Source organism: Phyllobates terribilis, unplaced genomic scaffold, assembly GCF_046119375.1.
Source record: "Phyllobates terribilis strain yellow unplaced genomic scaffold, ASM4611937v1 Scaffold_7__3_contigs__length_470593459, whole genome shotgun sequence".
NCBI classification, from domain to species: Eukaryota; Metazoa; Chordata; class Amphibia; order Anura; family Dendrobatidae; genus Phyllobates; species Phyllobates terribilis.
This window is the reverse complement of record NW_027362767.1, coordinates 469,843,685-469,862,771: the sequence shown is the minus strand read 5'-3', so window position 1 is coordinate 469,862,771 and position 19,087 is coordinate 469,843,685. Positions and strand designations below refer to the sequence as shown.

Sequence of the window (19,087 nt, the reverse complement as noted above, 5' to 3'; positions counted from 1 at the left end):
GCGATCTGCCGGCAAGCGAAGACAAGGAGAGCGGGGGCCGTCAGAAGGTAAATATAATATTTATTTTTTATTTTATTCTTTTTTTACAGTTTCTATGGTACCTGGGTCTGGAGGAGAGTCTCCTGTCCTCCACACCTGGGTACCATCCGCACATTGAAACACATGGAATGTGCATCTACATATGCAGTGATGTGTAATCCATGCGGTCTAATGCAAGTCAATGGCAGCGAAAAAGCAGTACTTCCGCAAAATAATTGGTAGTGCTGCGTTTTTATCCGCAATGATAATCCGCAGTGGAAATTTCCGCAGCATGTGCACAGCACATGCGGATTATCATTGGGGAACATGGCAGACCTTCTACCATGCGTTTTGCAAGTGTTTACGCTGTGGAAAGTCCGCATCAAAAAACGCTTAAAAAACCCATCATGGGCACACAGCCTAAGGCTGTGTGCCCACTATGCGTTTTTGAAGCGTTTTTTGATGCGGATTTTCCGCAGCGTAAACGCTTGCAAAATGCTTGGTAATCCGTGCCCCATGATCCCCAATGAAAATCTGCATGTTCTGTGCCCATGCTGCAGAATTTTCCGCTGCGGATTTTCCTTGCGGAAAAATCCGCATGTCTATTATTTGTGCATTTCTGCATGCGGATTTGAGGTTCCAATGCACTTGAAAAACGCAAGTCAAATCCGCATGTAAAAACGCGACAAAAACAAGTGTAAAATCCACAAGCGTTTTTGACTGCCAAGAACATGCAGAAACGCTGCAGAAATTTTCTGCATCGTGGGCACATACCCTACAGGCAAATCACTGCTTCCACTCCCCACACAAGAGATCTCCCGTACCCGGGACATCCTCATCAGACTCTGGGACATAAATTGGTTGAAATCTGCAATGAAGACCTGCAGCGGACATTGACAGACTGCGGAGGAAAAGTCTGCACAGCACATGAATTTCCATAGCGCTCAGGCGAGTTTCGCCAAAGTCTCTTTACTCGAATAACTGGAACTTCTTGCCAGAAAACCAAAATAAAAATTATTGTGACCAACTAACTACAAGCCCTACACCTGCATCCGATCACCCCTATTATGGCCTGAATAGGTAACAAAAAGATGCCATTCACTGACAGTAAGCAGAGCTCTATCAAGCACTTTCTCCTTATAATCAGAAGGATACGGTGTCACATTTAATTACAAACATGACATTATTCTATTACATAGCCCTCTATTCTACCTGCCCACTTGCTTTCTTGTGATCTTTCACTGACAGAGAAGCAGCTGATCGCATTCTCTGGATAGTTCTCCTTTACAGAAGATATTCGCCCTGAATTTCAGCCTCTGTTCCTGCACTACACGCTGGTTTGGGTTTTTCATTGTATCTTTCTTGCTTGTAATAGGATACTTGTTGTGATTGTTACAGATCTTTTAAGAGAGAAATTGGAGCATGGTCACTTTAAGACAGGCAGCCTCTCCCTCAGTCCTGGTGCAGCTGCTCCTGAGAAACTTTGTGATCTGTCTTTTCTACATTGTGCAACTTAGGAGTCTGGATCCCTTCTCCCGAGAACAGGTAAGTCCTCCACCCGCAATATTACACAGTGGGGTTTATGGATTGCGAAATAAGGTGTAGAAACTTCTATAAGCAGGAACCTATAACGGCCACTGCTTCCTGGTCATGGAGACTCCCGGGGGCTGTCTCTGAGCTGGGCTGATGGCGGAATTGTGTCTGGATACATTGAATCGTTTTATAGCAGGATTCTCTTCTTACACTGTAGGGTTTTATAGCAGGATTCTCTTCTTACACTGTAGGGTTTTATAGCAGGGTTCTCTTCTTACACTGTAGGGTTTTATAGCAGGATTCTCTTCTTACACTGTAGGGTTTTATAGCAGAGTTCTCTTCTTACACTGTAGGGTTTTATAGCAGGTTTTCTCTTCTTACACTGTAGGGTTTTATAGCAGAGTTCTCTTCTTACACTGTAGGGTTTTATAGCAGAGTTCTCTTCTTACACTGTAGGGTTTTATAGCAGGTTTTCTCTTCTTACACTGTAGGGTTTTATAGCAGGTTTTCTCTTCTTACACTGTAGGGTTTTATAGCAGGTTTTCTCTTCTTACATGTTAGTATTTTATAGTGCTGTCTTTGCTATGCTCAGTGTGGTTAGATGATTATTAAGCTGTGCATACAGTGCATTAGCCCTGACCAGACCTCATTTGATAGATTTAGTGTTCTCATTATCTAGATGGATCTTGTTGTCCATGATGTGATGCAAAGATAAACCTCCATGATTACAGAACCACTGGGGAGTGCTATAGTATGTGGGCTGGTAGGGTTTGTGTGGCAGGGCTGCTTTTTTTGTCCCAGTCCGGCCCTGGTACCACGTATGGGGAGTCCTGAAGAGACAAGGTGTCCTCGCTCTCCATTCAGCATCCAGGCTCTAAAAGAGCTCGTTCTTAAAGAATGGAAAAAGATAGGTGTAGTATTATGTTGCCAACTTTTTCATTCCATGCCTAGAAGACTTGATGCTGACCTTTTCAAAATCGATGAGGTCATACATATTACTAGAGGTAGTGGGGTGTACTCTTTTTTGTATTAACTAATTTGAGCAAGTCTGAAGACTTTGTGATTAAAGTTATATTATTTACCTTACTGTCATGTTATGGGTTAAATAAAACTTTCATAGAACAATCTTGTCCAAAATTTGGAAATTGTTCTTGTGTTCGGTGAGATATTGAGAAGGTATACTGGTTTATGCTGAGCAGTGTATATTCAGTGCTCAGTATAAATGAGTACACCCCTTTTGAAAAGTAAGATTTTAGTCAATATCTCACCAGATTGTCTAATCGCCTGATCTATAATAATAACGTATATTTGTCTGATTACTTATAATCAGTAGATCATTTACAGTCAGTGACTCCATTATAATCACTGAATCGCACAGCAGATGTTGAGAACCATCTTGGCCCACAAGTGCAACATCTGACGGAAAATCCTCAAATCTCCAATTCTACCATTTCAATTCCACTTTTATTTAACCCTAGAACGCATGACAATAAAAATCTACACTTTCACATACCTGGGGCCTTTTAGGCCCGTGTGCAAATAATAAATGACCAACTGGAAATGACAAAGAACTATATACATGAAGAATACCTAGAGTTTCAAAATTCTAACTAAAGAAATCTTGCAGAAAATAGAAAACAATTAACAGGGCGGGCCTGCGAGGCCCCAGGTATGCGTTCTAGGGTTAAGTAGTAAAAATATGTGAAGGAGATGAAATGCTCCTCCCTGAGCCGAACCTCTGACCAGCACTTCTGACTCATACCGCAGATGAACCAGAGATTCATGGACAATAAAACCTCCTCTGATCTGAGGATGATGATGCCTCCATATGACGCCTGTAACTAATTGTGTCTCGTGTCATTAGCTTTTATTAGGAAGTGTCTACTGGAGCATTACAGCATTGTATAGGTTTATTGGGCTTCATATCCTTCCACCCAGCAATAACGCATTACTAGTGAGGGCATAGAAAGGTCCGCAACTGTGGATTGCTTTTAGGTTCCTAGTTTGCTTGCCCCAAATCCCTCCTGTCCTTTATTTCCATTGACCTTAAAAGGAACCAGTCATTAGATTCTTGCTGTACAAACCACGGCCAGCATGAATTAAAGCCTGGCATTTCAGAGAAAACATAGTTTGAAAAGCCTTTGGAGACCCGACTATTCTGGTGTGGCTCCTGAAGGGTTCTCCGCCCCCCCATCTCCCATGTGGGTAAGTAGGAAAAGATGTGACCAACTCACGTAGCAGAGCTTGTTGAATCTAGTGGGAGTAGAGCCAGATTTACCCAGTCCCCGGAACCATAGTTCCTGCCGGGGTCTTTAAAGAAGAACAGCGTACCTGGCTACAGTCATGCATCTGGGTTCTGATTCATTCTGCCAGCGGTTTGGGCAGCATGAATTGACTAACAGGTTCCCTTTAAAAGTTTATTCCCAGAATCACATTATTTTTCACAAAGTACAGTAAATGCGTAATTATTGGTAAACTACAGACTAAGTCCAACATAAAGTTTTTCTTGTGCCTAGACCTACCTCTTGAGTTATCATGAGGCTAATTTAAATGTAGAATTCACCGTATGCCTATGTGCACTGTATTCAGTCCTTATCTTCTGTAATCTACATAAGTATAACTGCCTCTGTGTATTTACATCATTAGTTGGTTGTAACAGAGCTCAACTCTCCTGCACATAGGAAGGAGCTTGTAATAACTAGGCAGTGTAGAGCTGAACTGTGTTTGACGCCTGCTGATGTGAAACTTATTGATGCATATGCCGCAGATTATTTTTTGCCATATGCATCAATGGAGCAGCATTTGCAGCTTAAAGGGAATCTGTCACCCCCTGGGAGATTTGAGACCTTTAATATGGGCATACAGGTTATAGAAAAGTAAATCTATACATACCTGTATGGCCCATAGTAAAAGTCTGCTTGCTGTAAAATGGAGTTTTATAAAATCCGTTTTCACATGCTTGGCGTTCCCCGGTCGCCAAGAAATCCCCGCCTATCTCTTTAGTTAGCACAGAAATCCCCGCCTATCATCTTATTAGCATGTCCCCCCCCCCCTCCCCTGCACATCACAGGGCCCTGTGATGTGCACTGGTCTTACTCATTTCCCGGGCATGCGCAATGCAACGCTCACATCAGGAGGGCTTTGTTTCCTGTCGGCCCGTTTGTCTCTGCACTGTTCCGCAGTGTTCTGGTGCGCAGTCTCCCCGGTGCAAGTGTAAGACAGGTGCCGCCCTTTTAGCCTGTAGGTTTCTTGTCCTTGGTGGGCGAATCCCCTCTCTTGGTGTTGTCATGGTCTCCGAAAAATCCCGTTAGCGGTAAGTAACTTAAGACTATTGTCGCCGCAGCTGCAAGTGTCACAGCTGTTAGTCGATCTCTGCATGTGGCACAGCTGTCTAAACAGCCGTGACACTTGCAGCTGCGGCGACAATGAAAGAAATCCCGAGCACGCCGAAATACTCGGCAAGCACCCGAGCGTGCTCGCCGGAAATGGTTAATGAAGCATACTCGTTCATCAGGAGTCTCTCCTGCAGTACATGTCTCCTCTCAGCCCCTTTTATACAGCCCTATCCAGTAATCTCTCCTCTCAGTCCCCTTGCATGCAGTCCAGTCCTGCAGTACATCTCACTTTTCTGCCCAATATATACAGCCTCAACCTGCAGTATCTCTTCTCAGCTCCCTCCTGAAGTACATTGTCCCTCTATATACAGCCCCGCGATGCAGTACATCACTCTTCTTTGTTACCAGCAACGAGCGCACTTCTGTTTCCTGGTATGATGATATGAAAAAATTGCTGATGGAGCCTCCGAAAACAGCATGAAAAACCCTTAAAGGGAACCAGTCCCTTCCAGAAATGTTATTTTTTCAGATATAGTGGTAATGTGCACAAAAGTAGGTATTTTTCCATGTTTTGCTGTGTTACTGGACCTGTGGCTACAGGGAGAAAATGAACTTAAATCTGCCGCTACTACACAGTGAGCACAGCAATAATCACTCTCTAACACTGATTAAAAGCCAGCTCTGCATAAACACGCTCACTGTAGTGAGCGGAGAATGTGACTGCTCCCTGCACCGCCCAATGACTGGACGTGAGCGGCCGCAGGGAGGATATTACTTCATTTTCTTTCAGTAGTTGGTGCTTCCATAACAACAAAACAATCCGTATCAATCCGTGTGGGGTGTGCTCACAGCCACCGCTCTTAGTGCTGTGAGTGGTTGCTCTGGGTATGCCAACATGGCTAAAGCTGGTGGCTACCGAGAGAAATAAAGTTTCAGTCGTCCATGACAGCACCCAAAGAGAGAGGGATCCGCCCTCCAAGGACAAGGAACTATCAGGCTTAAAAGGGGGCAGTTCCTCTCCCCACGTCAGTTGGCTCTCTGTCCTTGAACTGGGAGCCTCAGGAACGGCAGTTCCAGCATGTTATTTTTTTTTTTTTTGTGCTTTAAGATGCACCTGTTGGGTGCGCAGTAGGCCGGATCGGGCCCCGTGACTCCAGACACCGAGGTTGCAGCTCCCGGCCAGAGGAGGTTGTTGGTGCCTTGTGAGGATGTTACCCGGCAGCGCCATGCTGTGGTGGGCATCCGCTGGGTGTCCGGGGATGCGCACGCGCCTGGCCGTCTGGAAGAGGCGGTCAGGTGATGAGTGCGCCGGACTTCCGGGGGCGGATCTGCGACGTCGTCCCTGATTAGGGCCGCCGTCTCCCGGGCATGCGCACGTCAGGGGGCGTCCCCCATGACGAGTGCTCCGGTCAGGTGACTCACCTGGACTTTCCGGGTTCAAGCTGGGAGGTGGGCTGCAGGGTGCACTTCCTGAATAAAAGTCAGGAAGAGAGAATGGAGTATTGCCTTAGTGCTCCATCCAACTGCTGCTGTATTATTGCACAAGCGACCATTTCAGCAACCATGAGCGGCACAGAGCACAGAGGCCCCAGTAGAGATGGGGTCCCAGAAGAAGACACACCGCAGTGGCAGTCATTCTTCTCGCGAGGCCTCCAGAGGGGGTTTGTCCTAGGACAAGGGTCCTCCTTCAGCTCTGGTACCTCTTCACATCTGATGGGTGAGAGAACTCCAAGAATGTCATTTTATTAATTGTTTTTTCCCTGCTTTTTTTCTTTGGTCCTTAGACTCAGAAAAAAAACTGGAAAATCATCGGCTAAATCCTGATAAGGAAACCAGAGGGTTCTTTCAGAACTATCCTAAATCTGAGGGGTCTGAACAGCTATGTGGAGGTTCCTACTTTTAAAATGGAGTCAATTGGGTCTGCAATAAAATTGCTCTTTCCAAACAGCCACATGGCAGTCCTGGACTTGAAAGACGCATATTACCATATCCCTATAAGCGTCCAGTCCCAACAATTCCTCCGGGTAGCGGTTCAGGTGAATTCAAAAGTCAGACATTTTCAGTATCAGGCTCTTCCGTTTGGCATAGTGATCGCCCCTCGAATCTTTACCAAGGTAATCTCATAGGTATCAGCTCATCTTCGGGAGAAGAAAGTTTTGATTGTGCCATATGTGGACGATTTTTTAATAGTCGGAAGATCGGCTCAGCATTGTTCAGGACAGATTCAACAAGTCCTCGAAATGCTGCGGAATCTGGGCTGGCTTGTCAACATGGACAAATCAAGATTAACTCCATCGACGACTCAGGTCTTTCTAGGTCTTACACTAGACTCGATCACTCAGGAGTGTCGCCTTCCACCAGACAAAGTGGGGAGAATTCAGACGTTAGTATTAAAATCCATAGACTCTCCGACTGACTCTGAGGCAGGCCATGTCACTCCTAGGGTCTCTCATGGCATGCATACCAGGACTCTACAGTGGGACATTCTAGAGAATTAGGAATTCCTACGCCAAAATCTCGAGAGCAAACTGACTCTGCAACCAGCTACGCTGGAGTCTCTCCGCTGGTGGTTGGACGGGGTAGTACTGTCCACGGGGGTGTCCTGGTCGTCCGCAGCTACAAGGATAGTCACAACCGATGCCAGTCCTTCGGGATGGGGGGCCCACTTAGATCAACACATACTTCAGGGGAGTTGGTCAGGTCCTTTTAAAAAAAAAAAAATCCTCCAATGGGAAGGAGTTGGAAGCTGTGGAGAAAGCTCCTCTAGAGGTGTCTCTGCCAGCGTTACAGGGCCAACACGTCAAAATTCTGTCCGACAATCAAGTATCGGTAGCCTATATAAATCACCAAGGAGGTACTTGGTCCAAGACACTAATGAGGGTAACAAAACATATATTTCTCCTGGCAGAGACATGTGGCGCCCCTGAGGATTCAGTCACCACAGGGGTACTGCACCTCACCCAGAGGTGTGGTATCTCCTTCTCTCAGGTAAGGAGGGAGTGCTGCCTGGGACCCCAACACCTGCATCCAACACTACACTGCTCCAGGCCGGCTGGAAGGGCAACATGCATGTGCGTAGTTGCTGAGCCCTGTCACTGGCTGGAGTGGGGGGAACCCAAAGGTAGGGGGAACCAGTAGTGGGTGTGGGTGGAGGAAGCAGTTTAGGGGAGCACCATAGTAGTAGATATATAAAGGGAAGCCATCTTAGGGTGGCAGGAGATCAGTCAGTGAGAGGAGAGAGTGAAGACAGTCTGGGAGCAGAGTCTCTTTAGGAGCTCTGCTCCATAAGTAGGGCCCAGTACTTGAGGCCCAGGAGGGGAGCAGATGAGTAGGCTTCGTTCTAGTAAAAGGGATCCCAGGGGGTACGGCGAGTGCAGGACGGCACCCGTACGGCCCGAATCTGTCAGAAGACAGAGGGATCGTAGGCCACAAGAAGGGGACCGGCCCCTGGACCAGTCGTGTTACTCCAAGTCTCGGCTGGAAAAACCGGAGGCTTCTGGCTTATATAGTTCAGTTGCCAAAAGCCTCATTCTAATCTCCGTGAGGGTCAAGCAGGTCCGGGAACTCCAGTGAGACAGGAGGGACTTCAGAGCACCCGAGCGGGATTGAGAGTGGGGAAGCGCAGGGCAGGAGGGAGAAAGACCCAACGTGAAGACGGTCTAGAGAGGAACACAAGAAAGTGGGGTTCTGTCAGGTACTCCTAAACTCCCTGAGGAAGAGCTGAACCCTCGTTCTGGTGAACGCAGCGCGACATGGGAGGCTGTAAGATGGACACTGCAACCTGAGGAACTTAACAACTGTGAGTAAAGACTCGGATGACTGCACCTCACTGCCTCCGTCCATAATTTCACCTGCGTCATCTTTCCCCCTGCACTACAACGCCCAGCGCAACCAACAACTCCAACACTGCCCTGGAGCTAGCTCTTCCTGTGGAGAGCCATACCATCCCTGCTGCAGTAACATCAGCTTCAGAGGACTGCTCCGCAGCGGCGGTTCCCTTTAGCCGCATTCCACAGGTGGCGTCATGAACTTTACAAATCCCCTATAAATCCCCTTTTTGGTTGACCGCCCTGGGCCACGGACCGGGCCAGCCACCGTGATATCCCCCCCCCCACCAGCATCCATAGGCCCGGCTGCCGAGTACCCCACGGCTCTGGGGGCGCGTCAGACACATCTAGCCTCTATCTCCGCAGTACATATAAGAGGGGAAGACAGCAGCAAAGTGGATTTCCTCAGCCGAGTACACCTTCACCAGGGCGAATGGGTCTTGAATCAGGCAGTGTTCACAAAATTACGCTCATGTAGGGAGTCCCCTCCATAGATCTTTGCAACCAAATCCAACTGGAAGGTGGATCACTTTTGCTCCCTGAATCCCAGAGATCATTCTCTTGTGGTAGATTCCCTTCTAATCAACTGGAGATTCTGGCTGGGTTATGCCTTTTTAACCCTAACCAACAGTTCTTCGCAAAATTCGAGAAGACAGGGCTCGGGTAATATTGCTAGCCCCATTTTGGCCAAGAAGACCATGTTTTTTCTTGGCTCCAGCAGATATCAGTCTCCGATCCCTGGGTTCTCCCGGATCTTCCAGATCTCCTCTCCCAGGGACCAGTCCATCACCCGCAGGCAGGCAGATTGCATCTGACTGCCTGGAATTTGAAAGGGAGCTGCTGAGGAGTAGGGGGTTCTCAGCTGAGGTATCTTCTACTCTCCTTAAATCCAGAAAGCCTGTAACTTCCCGGATTTATCGCAAGACTTGGAAAAAATTCCTGTCAGTATCCGGGGGAGGTCCCGATTTTAATTTAATTTTGGAGTTTCTACAGGAGGGGGTGGAGATGTAACTCTCAGTACCCTCAAAGTCCAGATATTTAACCTAGCAGGGGACCCTTGGGTTTCGCGGTTCATAAAGGCATACACCAGATCCAAACCTGTTTGGTCCATTAGCTCAGCCCCTTGGGATCTTAACCTAGTACTCTCGGCCTTAACAGCCCCTCCCTTTGAACCCTTACAGGAGGTTCCTATTAAAGTCCTTTCCCTTAAAACGGTTCTCTTGGTAGCCTTGACTTCCGCTCGGTGGATAGACATTCAGGCCCTCTCAGCGGACCCTCCTTTTACCCTGTTTCGGGATGATAGGGTATTCTTAAAACCTGACCCAGCATACCTCCCGAACGTAGTCTCTACGTTTCACCGATCACAAGAAGTTGTCCTACCCACCTTTTGTAGTAGCCCCACTAACGATAAAGAGCAAAAGTTACATTCCTTAGATGTCAAACGCTACTTAGAGAGGTACCTAGAATCCACTAGTTCCTGGATGAAGGATAGGTCCCTTTTTGTCTGCTTTCAGGGACAGATGAAGGGATATAAGGCCTCTAAAGCCACGCTGGCCCGGTGGATCAGGGAGGCTATTAGTATGGCCTATTCTGCAAGCGGCTGAGAGGTGGAGAAGAATCTGAGCTCATTCCACGAGGGCTGTTGCTACTACCTGGGCAGAAGGGTCCGGTGTGTCTATCAACCAAATTTGTAGAGCGGCAACATAGTCTTCGCCTACTACTTTTTATAAGCACTATAGATTGGATCTTTCTGGTGCTGATATCACCTTTTGGGAGTGGGGTTCTGCAGGTTGTGGTCCCTCTGTAATTCTCTCGTTGTGTGCTGTCATGGACGACCGATAAACATGTAATTACTTACCGGTAATGTAATGTGTGTTTTTTTGGAGTCCATGACGGCACCCTGATATTCCCTCCCATTGCTGAGGGTTCGTCACTTGTTTCTGCTTCTCCTCCTGGTGTTTTACATGGGGTGCTCGGGGTTGTGGTGATCTAACGATATCCGGAGATACAGTTTTTCAGACTCTGTAACCATCTGACGTGGGGAGAGGAACCGCCCCCTTTTAAGCCTGATGGTTCCCTGTCCTTGGAGGGCGGATCACTCTCTCGTTGGGTGCGGTCTTGGACTCCGAAAAAACATATTACCGGTAAGTAATTTCGTGTTTCTTTTCTTCCCAGTGCCACACTTTCTGCGAGGCACCTTTATAACGCTGTTAACCTGCAGACTAACCCTATATCGGCAGGTTAATAGCATTATCGAACCTGACAGGCTCCCTTTTAATATGGTTAGAGATGTTAGCCAACCAGAAACCCAGGAAGGCTCATTTGCATCTTTCCACATGGCAGAGCTTCTCGTATCTGTGACAAATAACATGCCTCATACAAAACAAATAAAGTATAATCTGGCACAAGAACGTCCACTGTTCTCACGACCGGTTCCCAGGAAACTGTACAATATTGTGTGTAATGTTTGTCTAGTATATATTTATTTAGGCAGCTGTACACCTTTCTGTCCCTGCTGGAATCCTCTAGAGGGGTTCATTGCCCACACGATTCACACTATACTTATAGTATCAGACATATTGTAACTTTGAGGACTAGTGGCAATTAGTGTTGAGCGATACCTTCCGATATCGGGAAATATCGGATCGGACCGATACCCCAAAAATATCGGATATCGCCGATTCCGATACCGGAAACCAATGCAAGTCAATGGGACACAAATATCGGAATGAAAATAAACCCTTTCTTTCCTTGTAAGTTAATTCTACATGAAGGAAAACAACTAAGAATAATGTAGAATGTATTGGGGGAGGTGGGGGAGACAATAAAGGCATAGAGGTTTAGCCCAATCAAATGGAATAGCAGAAATTTATATTTTTATTTAAGACGTTCTGAGTTACAAAAATATTGACTGTTAAGTTTTTTTATATTTTGTCAGATATTTGTTTCACTACTTCCATGCTCTTCACCTTCTTTTTTTACTTCTCCCACACTTTCTCCTTCATCATCCTCAGCATCCACATCTTTTTCATCAACTTCTTCTTCACCTTCTTCGTATTATTCTTTTTTTTTTTTTTACATTCTTCTTATTCAACTATTATTCTTCTTCATATTCTACTTCTTCATCTTCTTCATATTCTTCTTCTTCATCATATTCTTATTTGTGACAGGCACGTAGTTGTTATCTATAAAAGTTTGAAGATTACACCTTTCGTTCTGCCTGTCACAAAGATTAACAGGATTTGTCCACATTCAGTTTGGCCTGCAGCAGCAGGTCTTTTCCAGGGGCACCACGAGGAGGAACGGACTCACCCCCATACACTGCTTAGTCTTCTTCTGCTTAATAATTTAGATAATATCTTTTGCTCTGATTTTTAGTCTTATGCTTAATGTTCTTCTGCTTTTTGTTCTGCAGCTTCTTGTTGTTCTGCTTCTTGGTTTTCTGTCTCTTGTTCTTCTGTATCTTGGTGGTTGTCTTCTTGTTCTTTGTCCTCTTGGTCATCTTCTTCAGGGTCATCTTCTTGGTCTTCTTCAGGGTGGTCTTCAGGGTCGTCTTCGGGGTCCTCGTCTTCTTCGGGGTGGTCTTCAGGGTCGTCTTCGGGGTCCTCCTCTTCTTCGGGGTGGTCTTCAGGGTCGTCGTCAGGGAGATCCAGAGTGATTACCAAAAACCATTTCAAAAAGCTTGAACTTGGAAATGTAGCAGAAGGTACAAGAAGGCTGAGGAACTGCCGAGAACCAGCTGACTGTACTGGAACCCGGATGGATAGCAGAAGGTACTAGAGCCAATGGATCTACCGAAGACCAGCTAACGGTACTGGAAGCCGGTTACTAAGCAGGAGTTACCTGTGCCAGAAAGCACTACCAAGGACTAGCAGACGTTGGTGGAACTTGGATACCGAGAAGGAGGCACCTAAGCCAAAGGCACTGCCGAGAACCAGCTGACAGTACTGGAACCCGGATAGGTAGCAGAAGGTACACATGAAAAAAAAAGTTTCAAGGCCGCGAGCCGGCCTGAGTTACCGAAACCCACAGTCCTACAGGGGGTGCTTGTCCTATTAGCACTGTGGAACCAGGCTTCATTGCCAGATCCCGCAGCCCACATAGGAGTCACCTAAACTGCAGGCACCATAGAGTCTGCTAACCCGACCGCAACGTATTGGAGGCAAAGTGACGTTGATACTACCCGGAAACAGCTGGCGTGCTGGAACCAGGCTGGGCAGGAGTGAGTACCCGTGCCAAAAACACTGCCGGGAAACAGCTGGCGGGGCTGTAACCCAGGGTAAATACTGAAAAAAGAGTGGAGCCAGAGGTGTAATTGGAGCAAGTTTTAAATCTGTAGTAGTAGTGAGAATGTGGACAGAGCAGGAGAATTTGCCGGACACGCACAGCTGGGGATCAGCTGACGTTACTGAACCCCAATAACACTGGACCAAGTGTTGACTGTGCAGACAGCACTTCTGAGCAGCAACTGGCGGTGTTGGAGCCCAGGATAGATAGTGAAAACAGAGAGGAGCCAGAGGCCTAATTGGAGCAAGTTTAAAATCAGTAGTAGTGTGAATGTGGACAGAGCAGGAGAAATTGCCAGGCACACAGCAGGGGATCAGCTGACGTTACTGAACCCCAATAACACTGGAGCAAGTGTTGACTGTGCAGACGGCACTTCTGAGCAGCAACTGCGGTGTTGGAGCCCAGGGATTACAGTTCAGGTGGTAGAAACATGAACACAACAGGAGACCTGGATACTGTTGCCAACCAATTATTTAATCTGGAAGAGGACTGGCAAATTCATGCGAGATCCAGGCCTTGTTCATTTTCAGAAAAGTAAGCCGGTCAACGTTATCGGATAGTCGGATGCGACTGTCTTTTAGTAAACCTCTTGCGGCACTAAAGACGCGTTCCTATAATACACTAGCAGCAGGGCAAGCCAGCACCTCCAATGCATACCTTCTAAGCTCTGGCCATGTATTCAGCTTAGGGACCCAAAACTTGAAAGGGGAAGAGCCATCTGGGAGTACACTGAGAGGGCATGACATGTAGTCTGTCACCATCTGACGGAAACATTGCCTCCTGCTGACTGGAGCCGTCTGTGATGGTGTAGACATTTGTGGCGGGGACACAAAACTTTGCCACATTTGGGCCATACTGGTCTTGCCTTGTGCTGAGGCCATGCTTCTGCTCCCTCTTTGTGCTGAGCTTCCTCCACTGCCTCGACGCACTGAGCTGCTTTGTAAAGCACTAGCAGCACTGCTCTCGGGTGGAATGGAGAACATAATGGAATGCACCAGTGCGTCTTGGTACTCCCGCATTTTACGCTTCCGGTTCAACGGTGTTATGAGGCTTTGTAAGTTGTCCCGGTAGCGAGGATCTAGGAGGGTGGACACCCAATAATCAGCCGTGTTGAGAATGTGGGCGATGCGGCGGTCGTTTCTCAGGCACTGCAGCATGAAATCAACCATGTGCTGCAGACTGCCAACTGGCCAAGAAACGCTGTCCCCTGCTTGAGGCGTGATCTCTGCCTGCTCTGCATCACCCCACCCTCGCTCTAGATACTGACTACTAGAGCATTGTGTACCTCCCTCCTCTGGACAGATGTCTTCCTCCTCCATTGACTCCTCCTCATCCTCCTCACAAAGTGTCCCCTGCCTAGGCCTTTGTGAGGAACCACGTTGCGCAGACTGTACTGAAGCAGATGGCATTTGCGACTCCTCATCCTCCACCTGTTCCAAAACCACCTCCCTTAGTGCATGCAGTGTTTTTTCAAGCAGGCGGATAAGGGGGATAGTCATGCTGACTAGTGCATCATCTTCACTCGCCATCCGCGTGGAATAATCGAAGGCACACAAAACGTGGCAAATGTCCTTCATAGAGGCCCACTCAGTGGTGGTGAAGTGTGAACTGCGCGCACTGCGACTTGTTTGCGCCTGCTGCAGCTGGTACTCCATTACTGCTGCCTGCTGCTCACACAACCTCTCCAACATATGTAACGTTGAATTCCATATGGTGCAATGTTCCGGAAGACGTAATCGGCGCTGCAGAGCTGCAATGCGCGATCTTGCGTTGCTGGAACGCCACAAGTGAGCGCACTCTATGCGACCTTGTGCAGCTGTGCATCAAGATCCGGATAGTCCCTCAAAAAACTGCACAACCAAGTTGAGCACATGTGCCAGACATGGGATGTGAGTGAGGTTGCCTAGGCCCAGAGCTGCCACCAGATTTCGGCCATTGTCACACACTACCGTGCCTGGCTGGAGATTCGCTGGCACAAACCACACGTCGCTCTGCAGCTTGATGGCATTCCAGAGCTCCTGCGCTGTGTGGCTTCGATTCCCCAAAGAAATTTATTTTAATACGGCCTGTTGACGTTTGGCCACGGCTGTGCTCATATCGGTATTAACAGGTAACCGTGACGGCTCCTGCAGTGCTGATTCAGAGGAACTGGAGTATGAGGAGGAGTCAATGTGTACAGACTGGATTCCTGTAATCCTTGGAGTTGGCAGAACACGTACAGTGCCACTCAAGATCTGTACCCGGCTCCACAACCTTAACCCAATGGGCAGTGAGGGAAAGGTATCGTCCCTGTCCATTCTTACTGGTCCACGCATCGGTGGTCAGGTGGACCTTGCTACTGATGGCGTTTTGTAGCGCATGTTTAATTTTTCCCTCCACATGCTATTGCAGGGCAGGGACGGCTTGCCTGCTGAAATAAAAGCGGCTGGGCACATTGTGTTGTGGGACTGCCAATGGCATCAAGTTACGGAAGGTGTCAGTCTCCACCAGCCTGAATGATAGCATTTCAAGGGCCAGTAGTTTTGCAATGCCAGCATTCAGAGTCTGTGCTCGGGGGTGGTTTGCCGAGTATGGGCGCCTTTTCTCCCATGCCTGTGCTAACGATGGCTGTAGACTGGCCTGGGTGTGTGAGGATGAAAGGGAACTTGGTGCTGTGGGTAGAATGACACTGTGTCTCTGTACAACAGTGCCAGAGGTTCTTCCATGGCGATCCTGTGAGGAAGCCGAACCAGCTGTGTGTGAGCTGGAGGAAGAGGCTACAACACGAGCTGAAGAGGTGGTGGGTGGCGCTGTAGGTTGGCCTAGGTCTTCAGTGTGTCTTTGTAACTCCACCACGTGCTTGGTCCGCACATGTTTCCACATATTTGTGGTATTGAGGTTGCTGACATTTTTCCCTCTTTTCACCTTATGATTACACAGCTTGCATTTGACAAAGCAAATGTCATCTGCAACTGTGTCAAAAAATGACCAGGCACTGCAAGTCTTGGGAGCGCCCTCTTTGGATTTTGGAAGAGCCATGCTCCTAATGGGTGCCGAAGTGGAGGCTACAGGCAACCAAGTCTGCCCCCTCCCTCTCCCTCCTTTTTGGGCCATTCGGGGAATCTCTTCCTCAGAGCTGCTCCCACCACCTTCCTGTCCCTCACGCCATGATGGGTCAAGGACCTCATCATCTACACCACCCTCTTCAAACAACTGCTTCTCCTGGGTAGTCTCGACAGCACAGTACGCACCAGAAAGTGGCACCTGAGTCTCATCATCAGATGCGTACTGAGGTGTGCTGCTGACCATAGGCACTGGCCTACCCGCCTCTTCAGATTCAGAGAGACAAAACGGTTGCGCATCACTGCATACTACCTCTTCTTCAAATTCTCGAATTCTGCTTGGCTGGCCCCCTCTTTCCAAGCCAAGAGATTCAGAGAACAGAAGTAGAGATGGCTCCTGTCCAGGGCTCTCTGACTGCCTGGGCAATTTGGCAGGTGGTGAAGAGACAGATGGGTGCTCTTCAGTGCTCAGGACCTGAGAGGATCTGGAACTAATTGAAGTTGATGCGTTAGCTGCCATCCATCCGACAACGGCTTAAATTTAGTCCTCCCCCAGCAGTGGGGTACGGCTAGCTCCTACAAAGCTGCGCATAAAGGACTGTTCCCTGGTAAAACTGGGGGATGCTGAGTCACTGGTGCCCGCAGCAGGCACAGAATCCCCACGTCCTCTCCCTGCAGGCACAGAATCCTCACGTCCTCTCCCAGCAGAAACTGCACTCCCACGACCATGACCACATGCCTTACTCCCAGCCTTCTTAATCTTGGTAGACTGATAAAGATAGGCAGAAAAGTACTAAGGGCTTAGTATGCTTATTCCTGAACAGCTGCTAACAGGTATAAGAAACACTAATTTTATAAAGTGTGGACTAGACTTTAATATGAGCTAATGTGGCCTACACAACTGTAAAGTGGAGTGTTTGGTGAACTTTATTTAGGTTTTTTTTTGTCATAAAAAGACACTGGATGTGCCCAAAGATGTACTACCGATAGTATCACAAACTTTTTGTAGCTATTACAATGCAGGAAGGTAACCTACAATGCAATAGATGAGACTACAAAAAATAGGCTAATACTATTTACTAATGTGTGCAAGTGGGTAAATAGCTGGCTGAGTGATAGAAAGCAGAGGGTGGTTATCAATGGTGTAAGCTCAGGGTGTGTCAGGGTTACTAGCGGGGTGCCTCAAGGGTCTGTCTTGGGCCCTATATTATTTAATATATTTATTAATGATCTAGTGGAAGGGTTGCATAGTAAAATAGCAATATTTGCAGATGATACTAAACTTTGTAAAGTAGTTAATACAGATGAGGATAGGGCACAGCTACAGGAGGATTTAGATAAATTGGGGAGTTGGGCCAAAAAATGGCAAATGGGGTTCAATGCCGATAAATGTAAGGTCATGCACATGGGAAAGAAAAACAGCAGTCACCCATACATATTAAATGGGAAACCGTTGGGGAAATCTGACATGGAGAAGGACCTGGGCATCTTGGTTAATAGCAAATTAAATTGGAGTGCCCAGTGTCAGGCAGCAGCTGCGAAGGCAAATAGAGTCATGGCATGCATCAGAAGAGGAATAGGGGCATATGATGAGAACCTTGTTCTTCCTCTGTATAAAGCGCTGGTAAGGCCGCACTTAGAATATTGTGCACAGTTCTGGGCTCCGGTGCTCAGGAAAGACATATTGGAGCTAGAGAGGGTACAAAGGAGGGCGACTAAGGTAATAAAGGGAATGGAGGGACTAGAATACCCCGAGAGGTTGTCAAAATTAGGCCTATTTACGTTGGAAAAGAGAAGGCTTAGGGGAGACCTCATAAACATGTATAAATACATCAGGGGGCAGTACAGAGATCTCTCCCATGACCTGTTTATACCAAGGATGGTGACAAAGATGAGGGGGCACACTATGCGTCTGGAGGAAAGGAGGTTCCTGCACCAGCATAGAAGGGGATTCTTTACGGTCAGAGCCGTGAGACTCTGGAACTCTCTGGGAGAGGAAGTGGTGATGTCCAACTCACTTAATGAGTTCAAGAGAGGCCTGGATGCCTTTCTTGAGAACAATAAAATTACATCTTATGCTTAGTGATAGTTAATTAATCCAGGGATTTAATCTGACTGCCAGATTGGTGTCGGGAAGTGAATTTTTCCTCAATGATGTAAATTGGCCTATACCGCATGTTTTTTTTTTTTGCCTTCCCCTGGATCAACGCTGCGGAATAGCTGCAGTGCACAAGAAATAGGCTGAACTCGATGGACGCTTGTCTTTTTTCGGCCTTATAAACTATGTAACTATGTAATCTGGCTGGGGCTGCAGGGCACAAGGCTGCAGAAAGGCTCCTCTAACTACTCCTATATAGTGTGTTTGGAACCAATTTAGCTGAATACGGATGGAACCACCACACTAATAGGAGATATCAGGAAAAATGATTAGTTAGCAAAAAAGGACAATGTATGAGGCAGTGACGCATTCTGGGCGCACTACAACCAGACTTGGCTGAAGCACACACTACAGGGTGAGCTGCACTCACACACACAGACCTTGCAGACAGCGGTGAACAGCACAGAGAACTGTGCACTAGCGCTGCAAGGCACAGTGGTTTATAAAGTAGCTTGGGTAAAGCAGAATAGAGCAAATGGGTAGCTAAAACTGTCCCTCAGAACAACAGCGTCCTATCCCTTACTAAATTCACAGCAGAGTGAGCTCAAAATGGCGGCGGCGGCTTTTATAGTGCATCATGACATCATTTCAGAAGCCAATCACAGCCTTGCCATTAGTTAACATGCCTACATGCCTAACAGGATGTGCCCACACTTCTTAGGATCCTTATTGGCTGAATAAAATGAAACTGGCTCATTGCATTATGGGAACTTCCGATTCCGGTATCCGATATTCTAAAAGTATCGGAACTAAGCATCGGAATTCCGATACCGCGAATATCGGCCGATACCCGATATTTCAGTATCTGAATGCTCAACACTAGTGGCAATACATGTGTTTGCACTGAAGGATTGTTCCTATGTTATCCGGCCGTTGACTCGTATAGAG

General features: G+C 47.4%; 1 protein-coding gene across 3 annotated transcripts in view; it reads left to right on the top strand.

The window, feature by feature from the left end:
• The first annotated feature begins 1,404 nt into the window (after positions 1-1,404).
• Positions 1,405-19,087, top strand: part of SYTL4 (synaptotagmin like 4) — a 238,367-nt gene continuing 220,684 nt past the window's right edge. Inside the window, exon 1 of one of the 3 annotated variants that reach the window (XM_073642212.1) lies at positions 1,405-1,563. The gene's annotated coding sequence lies outside the window, so the exon portion shown is untranslated. The remainder of the gene's footprint in view (positions 1,564-19,087) is intronic. The other 2 variants (XM_073642213.1, XM_073642214.1) reach the window with 2 other exon arrangements.